The sequence below is a fragment of the Tasmannia lanceolata genome, unplaced genomic scaffold (genome assembly GCF_043159265.1).
Source record: "Tasmannia lanceolata isolate RefF3 unplaced genomic scaffold, GAP_Taslan_0.1 ptg000015l, whole genome shotgun sequence".
Lineage (NCBI taxonomy): Eukaryota > Viridiplantae > Streptophyta > Magnoliopsida > Canellales > Winteraceae > Tasmannia > Tasmannia lanceolata.
This window is the reverse complement of record NW_027518692.1, coordinates 2,741,409-2,759,256: the sequence shown is the minus strand read 5'-3', so window position 1 is coordinate 2,759,256 and position 17,848 is coordinate 2,741,409. Positions and strand designations below refer to the sequence as shown.

General features: G+C 39.8%; 2 pseudogenes; both read left to right on the top strand.

Annotated features, from left to right (window-relative positions):
* The first annotated feature begins 356 nt into the window (after positions 1 to 356).
* Positions 357 to 1,371, top strand: LOC143846831 (uncharacterized; annotated as a pseudogene).
* Positions 1,372 to 14,267: 12,896 nt separating this feature from the next.
* Positions 14,268 to 15,282, top strand: LOC143846823 (uncharacterized; annotated as a pseudogene).
* The last annotated feature ends 2,566 nt before the right edge of the window (positions 15,283 to 17,848 follow it).

Here is a 17,848-nt window from a genome sequence, read left to right as displayed (position 1 = left end):
TTTCTGACTATATAACCGAAGCTCCGAGTGAAAGAGAGAAGGATCTGAGAAAAGAAAAATAGCAGAAAGAGCAAGGAGTCGTCCAACTCATGTCAATGTCCATCTCTAACGTTTCAGGTAATTCGTTCTCTTTCTTTTAATTCTTGTTTAATGGTCAGTTCATGCTGGTTTGGATAGCATATGTTTGCATTCTGTTTAATTATAACCCTTATTGATTTTAAGACTTACCTGGTAGTTTGAATAAAGGTAAGTTTATTGCTAATGTGTATCTGGGTTGAGGATGTTAGGATTTATTTCCAATTAATTTGACTTCACTATATTTCCCGAAATTGGTTGGAGCAAGGGAGGGAGGGATCCCTATTTCGTTGAGTTGAGATAGCAGAGGGAGAGGGAGAGCCCAAAATCCACACTACACCAGCATAAGGTCATCGAAGAGCAACTCAGGCAACGATTCATTTAAGGGTATCCACAAATTCAGGATGGATATTGCACATTACCGTCTAGATGGCAATGCCGATGCAGTAGAGTTTTGCCCTCACTATTTGTTCAACCATATTCTTGCCGCAGCAACATACACCCTGCAAGAAGGTGTTGAGCCTAGTCGATCTGGAAGCATATCACTTTTCTCTGTTGACATTGATAGAGGCCTGGAATTATTTCATTGCATAGAAACAGCTGGTGTCTTTGACATAAAATGGAACAGGGGTGGAGTTGACGTGTATCATTTACTTGCCCTAGCTGATGCTGGCGGCTGTTTGAGACTTCATGGTTTACAGTGCAGTTCAGATGTGTCAGGAGCTGGAGGGGCCATGCTGAGAGAAATTGGTGGAGAAAAGAGAAGCTCAACTTCAGATATCACAAACCTGGAAAGCCCATGAGTTTGAAGTCTGGACAACTTCTTTCGATGCACACCAACCACATCTGTTATACACTGGCTCCGATGACTGTAGATTCAGATGTTGGGATTTGCGGGAAAGTCCCTCGAACTTGGCATTTCAAAATACAAAGACTCATAAGATGGGTGTATGCTGCATCGCTAAGAGCCCCGCAGATTCAAATTCACTTCTCACTGGGAGCTATGATGAGTTCCTCAGGGTATGGGATGTGAGATCGATATCAAAGCCCGTTAATGAGAATTCTATCAGTTTAGGGGGAGGAGTGTGGAGACTCAAGCACCATCCTCATATACAAGGACTTGTTTTGGCAGCTTGCATGCACAATGGCTTTGCAATTGCGAGGATTGGGAGGGAAAATATCGAAGTAGTAGAGAGTTATGGGAAGCATGAATCCCTTGCGTATGGAGCTGATTGGCGGAAGGTGCGATGCTTGTATTTGAAGAGTACAATGGGAAAACCATATCGAGTATTCTAAAAGTTGGGGAAATGAAGGCTCTAGCCCAAGCCCATCTTTTTAGGGGACTTGCTAAGTCCCATTAGTTTTTTTTTTCCTTTCTCTTTTAGGAAGACTTTCCCAGTCTTTTAGATGCTTTTAGATTTTAGTTCCCTTATTCATTGCAAGGGCGATGAAGGCGCTAGCCCAAGCCCATCTTTAGGGGCTCGCTCAATCTAAGTAGCGCTCCCCTCTCTTGTTTAGTAGGCCTACTCAACCTTTCAGATATGCCCCCTGTTACGCACTACAATTTGTATAAATTAGAATTATCATAATCTTTTGATTTCTTTTTTATATATATTCTTCTCTTGTGCTAATCTTTGAGTTAGGTTTTGAAGATGATAATAAATGGACTGCTCAGGTGAGACTCTCTTAAAGTTCATACACTTGTCTTTTATTTAAATAAATTGTTTTAGGAAAGAAGGAGATCAGATGACTACTCTATTCGATATTATCGACATGAGTACTGTCTGATCTCAAGGCGGGCATAGAAATATTATCCTGTGTATTTGTGATATCAGATGATTACTTTAGCATCATCTGATTTCACCCCCATATTGGGGCAGTGGTACTTGTGGTTGGGCATAGAAGTGTTTAATGTTGTTTCCTGCTTTATTAGGCTATCCAGCGGCTGGTCTGGACTAATTAATGTTGTTTATCATTGTATGATTGCTATTATTACAGATTGTGCACTCTTTAGTTGTAGATCATATTTTGCTGATATTTGATTTGTTTTTATAATAATTGATTGAAATTTGCGATTATCTGGTAGCATTTTCCTCTCTCTTTGATTAGACTAGCACAGTCTTTTAGATTTCTGTTAGATTTCTTTAGATACTATAACCTGTACTAGGAGACATACTCTGTCTCGTTAGGCAATCCTCCTTTGGAGGCAAGCCTCATTTGTAGAATCCTCTCTGAGATTACACCTCAGTTTGTTCATTTGTTAATTAGAGACCAATTTGGTCAATTAGTTGTCTTAGCCTTGCTTCCCCCTTTGCAAGGGCAATGATAAGATTGCTTAGAGCCCATCTTTGTGTGTTTGGGAGACCCGTCCGGTCTCATTCTCTCGTTAATCCTCTTTGTGTGCTTTTTGATTTTGGGAGAACACCCTACTCGGCTTGGCTTCATACCCCTACCCTTATGGGTATTGGGTTGCACATTTGTTGCACCCTGAGGGCTAGGTAGCTGTCCGGCCCGGCTGGATGTTTTTACCTTTGCTAAATATGCACAAGGTCTCTTATTTCCTTTTAGACCCGTCCGGTCTCATTCTCTTGCTAAACCTCCTCTTTGTGCTCCGTTTGGTTTTGGAAGAATACCCTACTCGGCTTGGCTTCATACCCCTACCCTTATGGGTATCAGGTTGCATATTTGTTGCACCCTAGGGCTAGGTAGCTGTCCGGCCCGGCTGGGTGTTTTACCTTTGCCAAATGTGCACAAGGCCTCTTATTCCTTTTTGCTTGTGAGCTTCTCCTTATTCGATAGTTCATTCGCATAGGAGTCAGCTTTGATTAGAGAGTCTTTGACTCATTCATCCTTTAGATGGTGTTATTAGAGAGTCTTTGACTCATTTGCCTTTTAGGTGGTGTTATAGGAGAGTCTTTGACTCATTTGTCTTTAATGTAGTGTTATTAGAGAATCTTTGACTCATTTATCCTTTAATTAGCATTAGTGGAGTCTTTGACTCGTGTTTCTTTCTCTTTTAGAGAGTCTTTGTTTCGTTTATCCTTTAGTTGGTGTTGGTGGAGTCTTTGACTCGTGTTCCTTTTCTTTTAGAGAGTCTTTGACTCATTTATCCTATGTCGGTGTTTGTGGAGTCTTTGACTCGTGTTTCCATCTCTTAGAGAGTCTTTGACTCGTATATCCTTTAGTTGTTGTCAGTGGAGTCTTTGACTCGTGTTTCCATCTCTTAGAGAGTCTTTGACTCATTTATCCTTCAGTCGGTGTTTTTGGAGTCTTTGACTCGTGTTTCCATCTCTTAGAGAGTCTTTGACTCGTATATCCTTTAGTTGTTGTCAGTGGAGTCTTTGACTCGTGTTTTCATCTCTTAGAGAGTCTTTGACTCGTGTATCCTTTAGTTGTTGTCGGTAGAGTCTTTGACTCGTGTGTTCTTCTCTCTTAGAGAGTCTTTGAATTGTGTTTCCTTTTCTTTCAGAGAATCTTTGGTTCATTTATTCCTTTGGTGATGTTATTAGAGAGTCTTTGACTCATTTATCTCTTTCGCAGCTTTCTTAGAGAGTCTTTGACTCATTTGTATTTTCAGTTGGATTTATTAGAGAGTCTTTGACTCGCCTTTCCTTTTGCAGTCATTAGAGAGTCTTTGACTCCGTTATCTCATTTTCAGTGTTTTCAGTTACTCTTATTAGAGAGTCTTTGACTCGTTTGCTCTTATAACGGTGATATTAGAGCATAGTTTTCCTTATTCACCCTAGGGTTTAGCCCTAGGGTTTTGCTTTGTATATTCCCTTAGGTCTTTGACCAAAAGGGTGGAAAACTCTTTAAATTTCAAAAACATTGGAAAAAGTTTTAAAATCCAAAAACATTGAATATTTTAAAAATTCAAAAACATTAGAAATTTAAAACATAAAAAATAGTTGATTTGCTGTAAGTGTTTGTTATTTTGAGAGTTCGTTTCGAACTACGTTGGCTTGATCCTCTTCCGAGGTACGTAGTGCAGCTTGGGATTTACATCCCAAGTCCAGCCAAACTTTTGTAAATAAGGTTTTAAACTTTTTTTTGAATAAGCATTTGATTTTAAAAAGCTCTTCCTTTAGAGTTAGGACTTTGTCCTAGATAGAGAGTTTAGAGTTAGGATTCGACCTTTGTCTTGTTGTGTGCTTGTTTGTGTTTGTTTTAGAGTTAGGGGTTTGTCCTAGAGTTATAGGAGCGCCTCCGTCCGGTCAGTTGGCGATTCACATCGCCGACTGATGACTAGAGTAGGATACGCTAGTCCACCCTTGGTTTTCCTTAGGAAATACAGCCTAGTTACACATAGGTTGTAGGAACCACCTGCATTAGCCTAGGGCTAATCTGCATTTAGTTAGGGCATATAGGGTGTCCTAAAATTCACAATTCATTGGAATTTAAATAATCGTACAATAAACTTTAATAATTGGTCCGGTCTTTTAGATCGAGTTTAGGATAGAGGGCTAGGTGTCTTAGGCATCATAGCTTAGAATAGGCGCGAAGAACTACGTTGCCTTGATTCTCGTGGAGGCGGGGATACGTAGGCTTCTTTGGATGAATACCAGACCATCCGAGGACTCGGGCTAATAATTTAGAGTCTTAGGATTTATTATGTTGTTATTATATGTTTTGATGTGTTTTCTTACTTTCTCGTACTGATCCTATACCTTTTGCTGTGGCTTGCATGTGTTTGCACATCAGAACTTAGACACCCTTTAGGTTTGTCACTCATAACCTAGCTGTGCTTAGGTGGCACATTTTTCATTTTATTTTATGTGTTTATTATCTTTATCCTCAGGAAATGCATGTTTAGGTAGACGATTCCTGAGGATTGTTCCCATTTCAGATGATTTTTATCCAAACTTCTTTGGAGTTAATAATAAATGGCATAAGAGACCAAGTGCTTGCACTCGGACGAATCGGGGGTGCTCTCAGACCTTCCCCATTCGTAACCAGGCACGAACCCATATATATTTCTGGTTATCCATTGCACAGAGGATTTGATTTTAGGGTTCCATGGCATATCCATGGATGGCGACTCTGAGTTTATTTCAGGTATGTCTCGGTTTCGAACCTCGGTTCCGGATCGAGACATATCTCTTTCTTTTATATCGCCACTCGTGCTATGCTATGAGGGTGGCATCCGTTTTGAGAGTTCCTTGGTAGAGCTCTCCTTCACACGTGGATGATCCGGATGGTGTTAGGGACCCGTTCCCTCGCACGCCTATCCCGGATCGGGGTCCACAGGCTGGCGACTCTGCTGGGGAATTCTTGGAACATTGCCTAACTCTTTAAAAATGCCATTTTTACTAACTTTGGAGAAATTTGAGCTAAAATCATTTTAAATGGGAATTCTATCGTTAGAATCCAGGGGCACCAGATAGGTGCGTAATTAAAACAAGGGATTCACACACTGCACATCATGCATTTTCATATTTGTTATTTGTTTCATTGTTTTTATTGTTTTTTATTATTGGCTCCACGGGATAGATATAATGCGTGCCTCATGGGATATCACTATCCAGATGGTGCTGTTGTATCTATTACCAAGCTATGCGCCGGTGCTGCAGCCGTAAACACTAGGTGTACTTGTGTTTACAGCAGCCGATGAGCAATGAAGCATACTATGTATAACACTAGGTGTACTTGTGTTATACATGTTAAGTATGTTTCATACGCATAGTACCCATTAGATTGAGTCCGGAGCCCTACTCTGTTTTATATATTATGTATATACTTACTGACTTAGTGAAATCCACCTAGGAAGTATCCATGTTTATATAAGTATATTGCATTCATATAGGATCGAACATGTGTTGCTCACACATGTAGAGCCTAGAGTTAGGAGCTTTGCCCCATTTGTAGACTAGGGTAGCTCATTTTATATGACTACGACACGGTCCTAGTACACTCACCAGTCTGTCTTGAGTCGAGATTTTCTCGACTCCGCTAGATTAGAATTAGGGCTGGTGCCCCTGGTTAGGATTTGTGTGTATGTGTATATATCTATATATACTGATTATGTATATTAGGGTTCTCCTCTTAGTTAGAGTTCCTTATTCATTTCATTTGGTTGTATCCATTCGTTATTCAAATCTAGATCTAGTCAGTGGCTTTTGATAGCCATTACCTTGGCCAGGTTTAGTCTTTGATCTGTTGATTATAGGGTTTGACCCTTTGTTGTATGCTCTCACCTTTGGTCAGTCCTTCAGTTGATCCCTTTTCTCTGGCCACCGTTATTCACATACCTTTTGATTCAGCTATAGGGATCCCTTGTCTAGCCGTTATGCTGCCGGATTTTATCCAGAATATTTTGAGCATGACCGCTATCTCTTAGAGTTAGGAAAGCCATGAGTTTACCCTACCTTCCTTGTTTAGCGTCGTTATGCTGCCGGATTTGGTCCAGAACATTTTGAACATAACCGCTATTTCTTAGAATTAGGAAAACCATGAGTTTGCCTTACCTTGACTTCCTTGTATAGCCGTTGTGCTGCCGAATTTTTCGCAACACATGTTGAGCACGATTGCTATCCTTTGGAGTCAGTCTACTTTGTCTTGATTCTCATATATGCATTGCTCAGTAGGATTAGATCCTTACCTGTTGTGTCTTAGATCTGGTTGATGGCTCATTCGCTGTCCTTATGACCATGATCTATCATTTCTGATCATATTGATCGTACAGTTGTTGATATCCATCATTCAGATTTTAGATCTGGTCCTTGACCCTACTTTTGTCATTCTTATGGCCATGGTTTATTATCTGAGCCATTGATTTTTCATTGATCCATGTTTACCTATCATATATCTTTTACCCTTGGATCATATCGAAATCATTGATGAAAAAGTTTGATCTTACCGGTATTCTTTGAGTGCATGATCATTGCTGAGATCGAAACTTATTTTGATTAGGGATATTTATCGTTCCTGACTCTTTCGCATAAAAATAGAGCAGTTATACCCAAAGAACACCTTAAGGAGTAGATTGAGAATTCTTTCCAAATTAACATGCCCATTGATGTGCTCAAGATTACTCTATCTCTATTTATCTAGAATTTTTTTTATCCCGGGACCATTGATATAGTGTGTGCACTTCCAATTCAAAAGTCTGGGTTCAGCAAATGACTGTCTATCCATAAGACTAACCATTTCCAAACTCTTTTGATTCAGGTAGCCTTTTGCTTTGCTTATTCTACCAGATATAGTCTTCACCTGTTTCGCCCGGTCTTTACTAAATGACTGAATCTGAGGAAGTGTTAATGAAGATAAGAGACATGTTGAAAACCCTCTGCACGGAGGTAACAGGGATGAAAGAAGACATGACCCATTTGAAAATTCAAGCAAAAGAGAAGTTACCAGTTTCTGAGAATCTGATTATCCCGGACCCTTCAATGATTACAAGTTCAAGTCAGCTTGTGAAGTTATCAGTAGATGTTGATGATGCATTGCATGCCGAAGAGAAGTGTAGCAGAAATATGACCCAGGTGGATAAAGGAAAATCATTGTTAGAAGAACTCGGGCTGTTAGACCTTAATAATGAGGATACAAGAGTTCAGAACGAAAAGGAGCTTGACCTTCACGACTCCATATTTTTCCCAGATGTCACCCTCCCTTCTGAATTTGAGATTCCAGAGTTCGACGAATATGATGGGATAGGATGTCCAAAGAGACATTTGATATTATTCATTACTCTTTTAGAAGGTCAAGGATTATTTCCAGACCAGATGGCATTGCTATTCCCACTCTCTTTAACTGGGATGGCCAGGAAATGGTACGGCAGTTTGAACCCAAGGGAGATTAACAGCCTGAAAGATGTAGTTGAGAGGTTCCTTGATCATTTTTCCTCGGGAAATATGAATGAGTTCTTTAATGGCAGGCAAGAATCACTCAAGCAAAAACGGAGTAAGATGTTTGAAACAGGAATTGGTTTTTCAGAAGGAAAGAAATACCTCAATACTTCGAAGGACATGAATTACATTGGAACTTCTCATCAGCTGCTAAACAAACCCCTTGTTCTGAAAGAAGAATCAACTAGGAAGCACATAAGAGAACTCACAAAATTACCTTGTACATATGAAGCTGCTTTAAAGGAGCTCGTCAGGATTAGAAAATTCATTTTGCCTTCCCATTCAAGCCCTTTGAAAAACTCAGAGAAACATGGTAGTAAGAGATACTGTTCTTATCACCAATGTTTTGGCCATAATACCAATTTTTGTGAGGTGTTGAAATATAAGATCCAGAATGTAATAGACAATGACCCTCATGTTATCCATGAACTCAGTGCTATTCAGAAACCCAGGCCAAAACCTGCATCAAAGCCTGCGCCGAAAAGTGATCCACCTATTCCGATAACTGACAAAGATAAGTTTATCTTGTCTTTCACAAAGCCAGTCATTCCTGCTTCCATTACTCCAGGGCCAAGTGAACCTAAGCATACTCCATATGTTTTGAGATTTGAAAATGATGAGCTCATTCAGTGGCAGGCAGAATCCGCTGTTCTTGCTCATACCTCGGCGCCGAGTGACAATAAGGTTTTAAAAGGAAAAGAGCTGATGATTGAGAATCAGAAGGAGTTAAGCATAACTAAGAAGACTTCGCCGATGCTGGAAGATGAAAATCAATGCAAGCCAGGTCATCCGGACTTTGTAGGGTTGCCCTTTCCGAGATTCCTACTTCGGGATCAAACTCAGTAGCTATCACCATGAAAGAAGGCGGGTTACCCATAAACTTTCAGTGCCAATTTCTTGTTCATGAAGATGCGTACAGTTTTTAGAATGTCTTTTTGTTGAATCTATGCCAACTCCTAGGTTGAAGGTTGTTGAGTCTTGTAGTGTCAATGTCAAAAAAAAAAAAAAAAAAAAAAAAGAAAAAAGAAAAAAGAAGTCATATCTGTCAATCTTTCTTATATAGAGTCAGTGTTCTGTTTTCTATCAGAACTGATGAAGAGCCCATTGAGGTGTGTCAAAAATCATCAATGTACTTACAGTTTCAATTCAATAAAATTGTTGATTTCGTATCTTTGATACTCTATGATTCACTCTTAGATCTTATGTTTAAACAATTAAAGACCCCCTTCTCGGATGAGAATGCAGACGAAATTCACCTCGAGATCTGAAAGATGGTCAAACGAGAGGAAGAGCGTCGAGCATAGCCACTTAAAGAAGAAATCGAAGCCATCGATAGTGGTATCGAAATCCGAAACTCGGGAAAGATGGATTGGCAAAACTTTATCTCCCGAGGAGTGCAAAGAATTGATAAACCTGTTTATAGGGGTTTGAGGTAGTCTTGCTTGATCCTATAAGGATAAATCAGGGGAATGCCCTGTCGTTGAGCAAAGCAAGATTTCATCTGCTTTAGACATCCAGTTGAAGAGTAAAATTTTAAAGAAATAAGCATCAGACATCTTGTGGAGCTGATGAAATACTGAGAGAAGATTTTCAGACAAGGAGTTGTGGAATCTTGAGCATAAATCCAAGATCTTTGAGATGGGAGCGAAGCACAGTGGTTGAAGTTTTGCCTAACATGCCGTCAGACTCCTCGGAAAAAAAAAAAAAATTCAAAAAATAAAAAATAAAAATTCAAAGTCTTTGAACCTTAAGCAAAAGAGCTTGTACATCAAATACATCAGGAGGCCATCCTTGGACGTTTGAGCTTTTATAGCCAAAATCCTAATGTTCTAAAATCCATTTGTAAACCCTTTGGGCCCAAAAGCAAAATTAAACAATTTCTTTTCAAACACATTATAAACCCGGGGCATTTATACACCCGAACTACGTCGGACCTGATCCCCATATCTTCAGGGGTACGTAGGCAACTTGATTTATTCAGGTTCGGTCAAACCTTGGGATAAAATCCCTTTTCAAAATTTTGAAGCTAAATGCTAAACCATTCTTTGAAAAATCCTTAAGTGAACTACGCGGACCTGATCCTCCATTTTTGGGGTACGTAGGTAGTCTGGCTAGACCAGATTCGGTCCAAATCCCTAGAACCTTAGGTATTCAACCCTTTTGAACCCAAGCCCACCTAGAAAGTCCTTCTGGTGAAACAAGCAGAGGTTCGAGGCGAATGAAAAGAAAAACAGAAAGAAAAGAATGAGAGTCTGAAGACCCGCTAGGTTGAAAACCCGAAAGGGCGGCCTAGATAAAGTGATTTTCTTGCTAAGTCAATGACCAAAGAGATTGACTTATGTAAAGTAAGGGTAGTGGTCTGCTGGATTGAAAACTTAAAGTTGCAATCTAGTAAGAGGCAAAGGCTTCCCATGAAAAGTTGAGTTGAATAGAAGCAGAAGGAGTTCCTCAGTTACGTAGAATTCCCAAGTTTGAGTGCAAGCAAAAGTTGAGATAGGTAGTCTTTTAGACTGAAAGCTTGGAAAACAAAAGTTTAGATAAGTAGTCTTTTAGACTGAAAGCTTGCAAGCAAAATTTGAGATAAGTAGTCTTTTAGACTGAAAACTTAGAAAGCAAAAGTTGAGACAAGTGGTCTTTAGACTGAAAACTTGAAAATTAAAAGTTGTGACTTCTTTTGAAGAGGAGACTCAAGAAGACGGAGAAACAATCACTGCATAGGGTAGGATCTTGGAATCCGAATAGTGTCAGCGAGACTTACTTTGACACCTTTTTTAAACTAGGGGCATTAAAACCGAGCAACCCAAAGGGGGTAATAACCATGACGAAAATCCCGATGGAAGAAATTAGAACATCTTGACTTGGTTTTTGAGACTACTCTAAGAGTGGCTGACCTTACCATTTAAAAAATGATACATTTGACTTAAGAGTGAATCAAAATTTAGTCAAGTCCCTTGAATATTGTAAGTCTTCTTTGAAAGAGTCCTCAGGAGTCTGTTCCTTGTTTATCATTATTTTCTTTTAGAATCCAAAGTGTTTGGCACTGAAAAGAATGGGTGCACACCTTCCGAAATGTAAAGAAAAATCTAGAGTAGATCCTGGTTTAATAATCAAGGAAAGGGCAAGAAACATTTGGTCCAAACCTACCAGAGACATCAAGCCTCAAGTAATATTCAGCAAAAAGGAAGAATCTTAGATCTAGCCTTTGTGAAGTTGGTTTTACCACTATACCAAAGAAAAAACCCATGCAAACTCAAATTTTTCCTACTTACCTCGGTTCTGCTTTCTTAAGACCTTGTCATGGAAGCACATCATACTAGGAGCATCTTTTATGACTTGCGTCATAAAAGATATTACATAATGATAACTGAGATATCTATTCTTAGCCAATAGAAACCAGAGAAGCTTGAGCATACTCTTTGAGTTGAATTCCTTGATCAAATTGTATCTTCAGGAGTCAGTTTCAGAAACTTCAATTCCCAGCGGAGTATAGAATCTACTCCTGTATCCTTCAAACCTCATCAGAATGCTTTTCACCTGTTAAAGAGAGTCAGCACCTAAAAATCTCATCAATCTACTTGAGTTTTGCTTTCAGCAAAGATCATGCGCTCTTAGTTATTCTCGATAAGAGATGACTGGCCCATTAGTGAATTTGATTATAGATGATAAATTCTGCATTCCTTTTGAAAGTTTTTCGATATATCTCCTTGGCTCCTAGCTTTGCTATGTTTTAGCCATTGTTCCTCCCCTCGACCTCTAACTTTGTTATGTCAGGTGTTTTCTGGCTCTCGATTCCAGGCTAAAAACTCGATGTATCTCCTTGGCTCCTAGCTTTGCTATGTTATAGCCATTATTTCTTCCTTCGACCTCTAACTTTGTTATGTCAGGTATTTTCTGGCTCTCGATTCCAGGATAAAAACTCGATGTATCTCCTTGGCTCCTAGCTTTGCTATGTTATAGCCATTGTTTCTTCTCTCGACCTCTAACTTTGTTATGTCAGGTGTTTTCTGGCTCTCGATTCCAGGATAAAAACTCGATGTATCTCCTTGGCTCCTAGCTTTGCTATGTTATAGCCATTGTTTCTTCCTTCGACCTCTAACTTTGTTATGTCAGGTGTTTTCTGGCTCTCGATTCCAGGATAAAAACTCGATGTATCTCCTTGGCTCCTAGCTTTGCTATGTTATAGCCATTGTTCCTTCCTTCGACCTCTAACTTTGTTATGTCAGGTATTTTCTGGCTCTCGATTCCAGGATAAAAACTCGATGTATCTCCTTGGCTCCTAGCTTTGCTATGTTATAGCCATTGTTTCTTCCTTCGACCTCTAACTTTGTTATGTCAGGTGTTTTCTGGCTCTCGATTCCAGGATAAAAACTCGATGTATTTCCTTGGCTCCTAGCTTTGCTATGTTATAGCCATTGTTTCTTCTCTCGACCTCTAACTTTGTTATGTCAGGTGTTTTCTGGCTATCGACTCCAGGATAAAAACTCGATGTATCTCCTTGCTCCTAGCTTTGTATTGTTACAGACTTTGTTTCTTCCCTCGACCTTTAACTTTGTTATGTCAGGTGTTTTCTGGCTGTCGATTCCAGGATAAAAACTCGGTGGTAAAATAAAAAATAAAAAATGAAAGCTCTTTGAGTAATTGAAGTGATTGGTTTGTTTGTTTGGTTTGTGCTCTTTGAGCAATTGTTATGTTTACTTTGGCTTAGCCTGATAAAAAAGGAAGAAGAAGTGTTTGTGTTTTTGTAATCGTTCGTTCGTTTTTTGTTAACTAGTTTAGATAGTTGAGTCATGAGTATTAGGGAGAGACTATCTCTTTGAGTTGTCTTAGTTGCCGAGTTAAGAGTCGGTGAGAGGCTATCTCCCTTTAGTTGGTAGAGTCTTTCCCCTGTGAATGTCGTTCTTTAAAAAAAAAAAAAAAAAAAATCCAAAAATTTGCTTTATTTTTGGGCCGATCAAAATGTGTCGTCTGTTCAGCTTTGCCATTCGCGTGACAAGCACGCTCTGCCAAAGAGGGGCATCTGTAGACACCCCATTTTGACCGGACCCAAGTTCGTGCTGATTGTGCAAAACCTCGTCCAAAGAGTGAATGGGTGACCCAAATTTAACCCCAGCATAGGTTAAGGTCTCACCAAGATTCCTATAAAATTTCGTTGAAATCCGAGCTTGTTCGCTTAGTAAACAGGTCAAGATAGTAGGCGCAATGCAGACCTAAAGGGGGGTAAATCATCTGAAAGGGGGTTGTCCGCGGAAAAAAAAAGAGAGCCAAAATATATCATTTGTATCTAAAAGGAGGTTGAAATAACCCGTTTTTGTCGCGGCCAATTCGTGCGCTTAGCACATTTTGTGCGCCCATCAGTATTGTAGTGCCAATATCAGCGGCTCCCTTTTCATATAAAACATGGAAAAAATTAGAAAAAAAAAAAAAATTTCATTTGTTTTCTTTCACAGAGAAATTCGAGAGAGAGTGAAAGAGGGAAAAACACAAATTTCCCAAATCCTAACCCATTTTCTCTTTTTCTCCGATCAGATCTTCTTCTCCGGCGATATTCCAAAGCTTCTCATCTCCATCAAACCTTGGAAACCTTTTTCTTATGCCCCGGTAAAGTCCGATCATCTCCCCCTGCAACTTCCGGTCACCGGAGCTTTGCCCATCTGATCCGAACCGCTCCAATCAATTTTCCGGCCAGTTCATCATTTCCGGCGAGCTCGCCTCGTTTTCCGGTCATCAACCGCCGGCCATCACCTTTACCACTTCCTGGAGCCGATTTCCCTCTGCAAATCTGTCTATAAAAAGGGAAATCTCAGATCTGAGATCTGAGATCTGAGAGGGAGAGATAGAGATATATATATATATATATATATATATATGTATATATATATATATATATATAGAGAGAGAGAGAGAGAGGAGAGCTGAAAAAGAAAATCCCCAAACCCTTGTTGTCTTCTCCGGCAAGATTCTGCCGGAATCCGGTCATCTTCTCCGTCAATCCTTTCTGACTATATAACCGAAGCTCCGAGTGAAAGAGAGAAGGATCTGAGAAAAGAAAAATAGCAGAAAGAGCAAGGAGTCGTCCAACTCATGTCAATGTCCATCTCTAACGTTTCAGGTAATTCGTTCTCTTTCTTTTAATTCTTGTTTAATGGTCAGTTCATGCTGGTTTGGATAGCATATGTTTGCATTCTGTTTGATTATAACCCTTATTGATTTTAAGACTTACCTGGTAGTTTGAATAAAGGTAAGTTTATTGCTAATGTGTATCTGGGTTGAGGATGTTAGGATTTATTTCCAATTAATTTGACTTCACTATATTTCCCGAAATTGGTTGGAGCAAGGGAGGGAGGGATCCCTATTTCGTTGAGTTGAGATAGCAGAGGGAGAGGGAGAGCCCAAAATCCACACTACACCAGCATAAGGTCATCGAAGAGCAACTCAGGCAACGATTCATTTAAGGGTATCCACAAATTCAGGATGGATATTGCACATTACCGTCTAGATGGCAATGCCGATGCAGTAGAGTTTTGCCCTCACTATTTGTTCAACCATATTCTTGCCGCAGCAACATACACCCTGCAAGAAGGTGTTGAGCCTAGTCGATCTGGAAGCATATCACTTTTCTCTGTTGACATTGATAGAGGCCTGGAATTATTTCATTGCATAGAAACAGCTGGTGTCTTTGACATAAAATGGAACAGGGGTGGAGTTGACGTGTATCATTTACTTGCCCTAGCTGATGCTGGCGGCTGTTTGAGACTTCATGGTTTACAGTGCAGTTCAGATGTGTCAGGAGCTGGAGGGGCCATGCTGAGAGAAATTGGTGGAGAAAAGAGAAGCTCAACTTCAGATATCACAAACCTGGAAAGCCCATGAGTTTGAAGTCTGGACAACTTCTTTCGATGCACACCAACCACATCTGTTATACACTGGCTCCGATGACTGTAGATTCAGATGTTGGGATTTGCGGGAAAGTCCCTCGAACTTGGCATTTCAAAATACAAAGACTCATAAGATGGGTGTATGCTGCATCGCTAAGAGCCCCGCAGATTCAAATTCACTTCTCACTGGGAGCTATGATGAGTTCCTCAGGGTATGGGATGTGAGATCGATATCAAAGCCCGTTAATGAGAATTCTATCAGTTTAGGGGGAGGAGTGTGGAGACTCAAGCACCATCCTCATATACAAGGACTTGTTTTGGCAGCTTGCATGCACAATGGCTTTGCAATTGCGAGGATTGGGAGGGAAAATATCGAAGTAGTAGAGAGTTATGGGAAGCATGAATCCCTTGCGTATGGAGCTGATTGGCGGAAGGTGCGATGCTTGTATTTGAAGAGTACAATGGGAAGACCATATCGAGTATTCTAAAAGTTGGGGAAATGAAGGCTCTAGCCCAAGCCCATCTTTTTAGGGGACTTGCTAAGTCCCATTAGTTTTTTTTTTCCTTTCTCTTTTAGGAAGACTTTCCCAGTCTTTTAGATGCTTTTAGATTTTAGTTCCCTTATTCATTGCAAGGGCGATGAAGGCGCTAGCCCAAGCCCATCTTTAGGGGCTCGCTCAATCTAAGTAGCGCTCCCCTCTCTTGTTTAGTAGGCCTACTCAACCTTTCAGATATGCCCCCTGTTACGCACTACAATTTGTATAAATTAGAATTATCATAATCTTTTGATTTCTTTTTTATATATATTCTTCTCTTGTGCTAATCTTTGAGTTAGGTTTTGAAGATGATAATAAATGGACTGCTCAGGTGAGACTCTCTTAAAGTTCATACACTTGTCTTTTATTTAAATAAATTGTTTTAGGAAAGAAGGAGATCAGATGACTACTCTATTCGATATTATCGACATGAGTACTGTCTGATCTCAAGGCGGGCATAGAAATATTATCCTGTGTATTTGTGATATCAGATGATTACTTTAGCATCATCTGATTTCACCCCCATATTGGGGCAGTGGTACTTGTGGTTGGGCATAGAAGTGTTTAATGTTGTTTCCTGCTTTATTAGGCTATCCAGCGGCTGGTCTGGACTAATTAATGTTGTTTATCATTGTATGATTGCTATTATTACAGATTGTGCACTCTTTAGTTGTAGATCATATTTTGCTGATATTTGATTTGTTTTTATAATAATTGATTGAAATTTGCGATTATCTGGTAGCATTTTCCTCTCTCTTTGATTAGACTAGCACAGTCTTTTAGATTTCTGTTAGATTTCTTTAGATACTATAACCTGTACTAGGAGACATACTCTGTCTCGTTAGGCAATCCTCCTTTGGAGGCAAGCCTCATTTGTAGAATCCTCTCTGAGATTACACCTCAGTTTGTTCATTTGTTAATTAGAGACCAATTTGGTCAATTAGTTGTCTTAGCCTTGCTTCCCCCTTTGCAAGGGCAATGATAAGATTGCTTAGAGCCCATCTTTGTGTGTTTGGGAGACCCGTCCGGTCTCATTCTCTCGTTAATCCTCTTTGTGTGCTTTTTGATTTTGGGAGAACACCCTACTCGGCTTGGCTTCATACCCCTACCCTTATGGGTATTGGGTTGCACATTTGTTGCACCCTGAGGGCTAGGTAGCTGTCCGGCCCGGCTGGATGTTTTTACCTTTGATAAATATGCACAAGGTCTCTTATTTCCTTTTAGACCCGTCCGGTCTCATTCTCTTGCTAAACCTCCTCTTTGTGCTCCGTTTGGTTTTGGAAGAATACCCTACTCGGCTTGGCTTCATACCCCTACCCTTATGGGTATCAGGTTGCATATTTGTTGCACCCTAGGGCTAGGTAGCTGTCCGGCCCGGCTGGGTGTTTTACCTTTGCCAAATGTGCACAAGGCCTCTTATTCCTTTTTGCTTGTGAGCTTCTCCTTATTCGATAGTTCATTCGCATAGGAGTCAGCTTTGATTAGAGAGTCTTTGACTCATTCATCCTTTAGATGGTGTTATTAGAGAGTCTTTGACTCATTTGCCTTTTAGGTGGTGTTATAGGAGAGTCTTTGACTCATTTGTCTTTAATGTAGTGTTATTAGAGAATCTTTGACTCATTTATCCTTTAATTAGCATTAGTGGAGTCTTTGACTCGTGTTTCTTTCTCTTTTAGAGAGTCTTTGTTTCGTTTATCCTTTAGTTGGTGTTGGTGGAGTCTTTGACTCGTGTTCCTTTTCTTTTAGAGAGTCTTTGACTCATTTATCCTATGTCGGTGTTTGTGGAGTCTTTGACTCGTGTTTCCATCTCTTAGAGAGTCTTTGACTCGTATATCCTTTAGTTGTTGTCAGTGGAGTCTTTGACTCGTGTTTCCATCTCTTAGAGAGTCTTTGACTCATTTATCCTTCAGTCGGTGTTTTTGGAGTCTTTGACTCGTGTTTCCATCTCTTAGAGAGTCTTTGACTCGTATATCCTTTAGTTGTTGTCAGTGGAGTCTTTGACTCGTGTTTTCATCTCTTAGAGAGTCTTTGACTCGTGTATCCTTTAGTTGTTGTCGGTAGAGTCTTTGACTCGTGTGTTCTTCTCTCTTAGAGAGTCTTTGAATTGTGTTTCCTTTTCTTTCAGAGAATCTTTGGTTCATTTATTCCTTTGGTGATGTTATTAGAGAGTCTTTGACTCATTTATCTCTTTCGCAGCTTTCTTAGAGAGTCTTTGACTCATTTGTATTTTCAGTTGGATTTATTAGAGAGTCTTTGACTCGCCTTTCCTTTTGCAGTCATTAGAGAGTCTTTGACTCCGTTATCTCATTTTCAGTGTTTTCAGTTACTCTTATTAGAGAGTCTTTGACTCGTTTGCTCTTATAACGGTGATATTAGAGCATAGTTTTCCTTATTCACCCTAGGGTTTAGCCCTAGGGTTTTGCTTTGTATATTCCCTTAGGTCTTTGACCAAAAGGGTGGAAAACTCTTTAAATTTCAAAAACATTGGAAAAAGTTTTAAAATCCAAAAACATTGAAT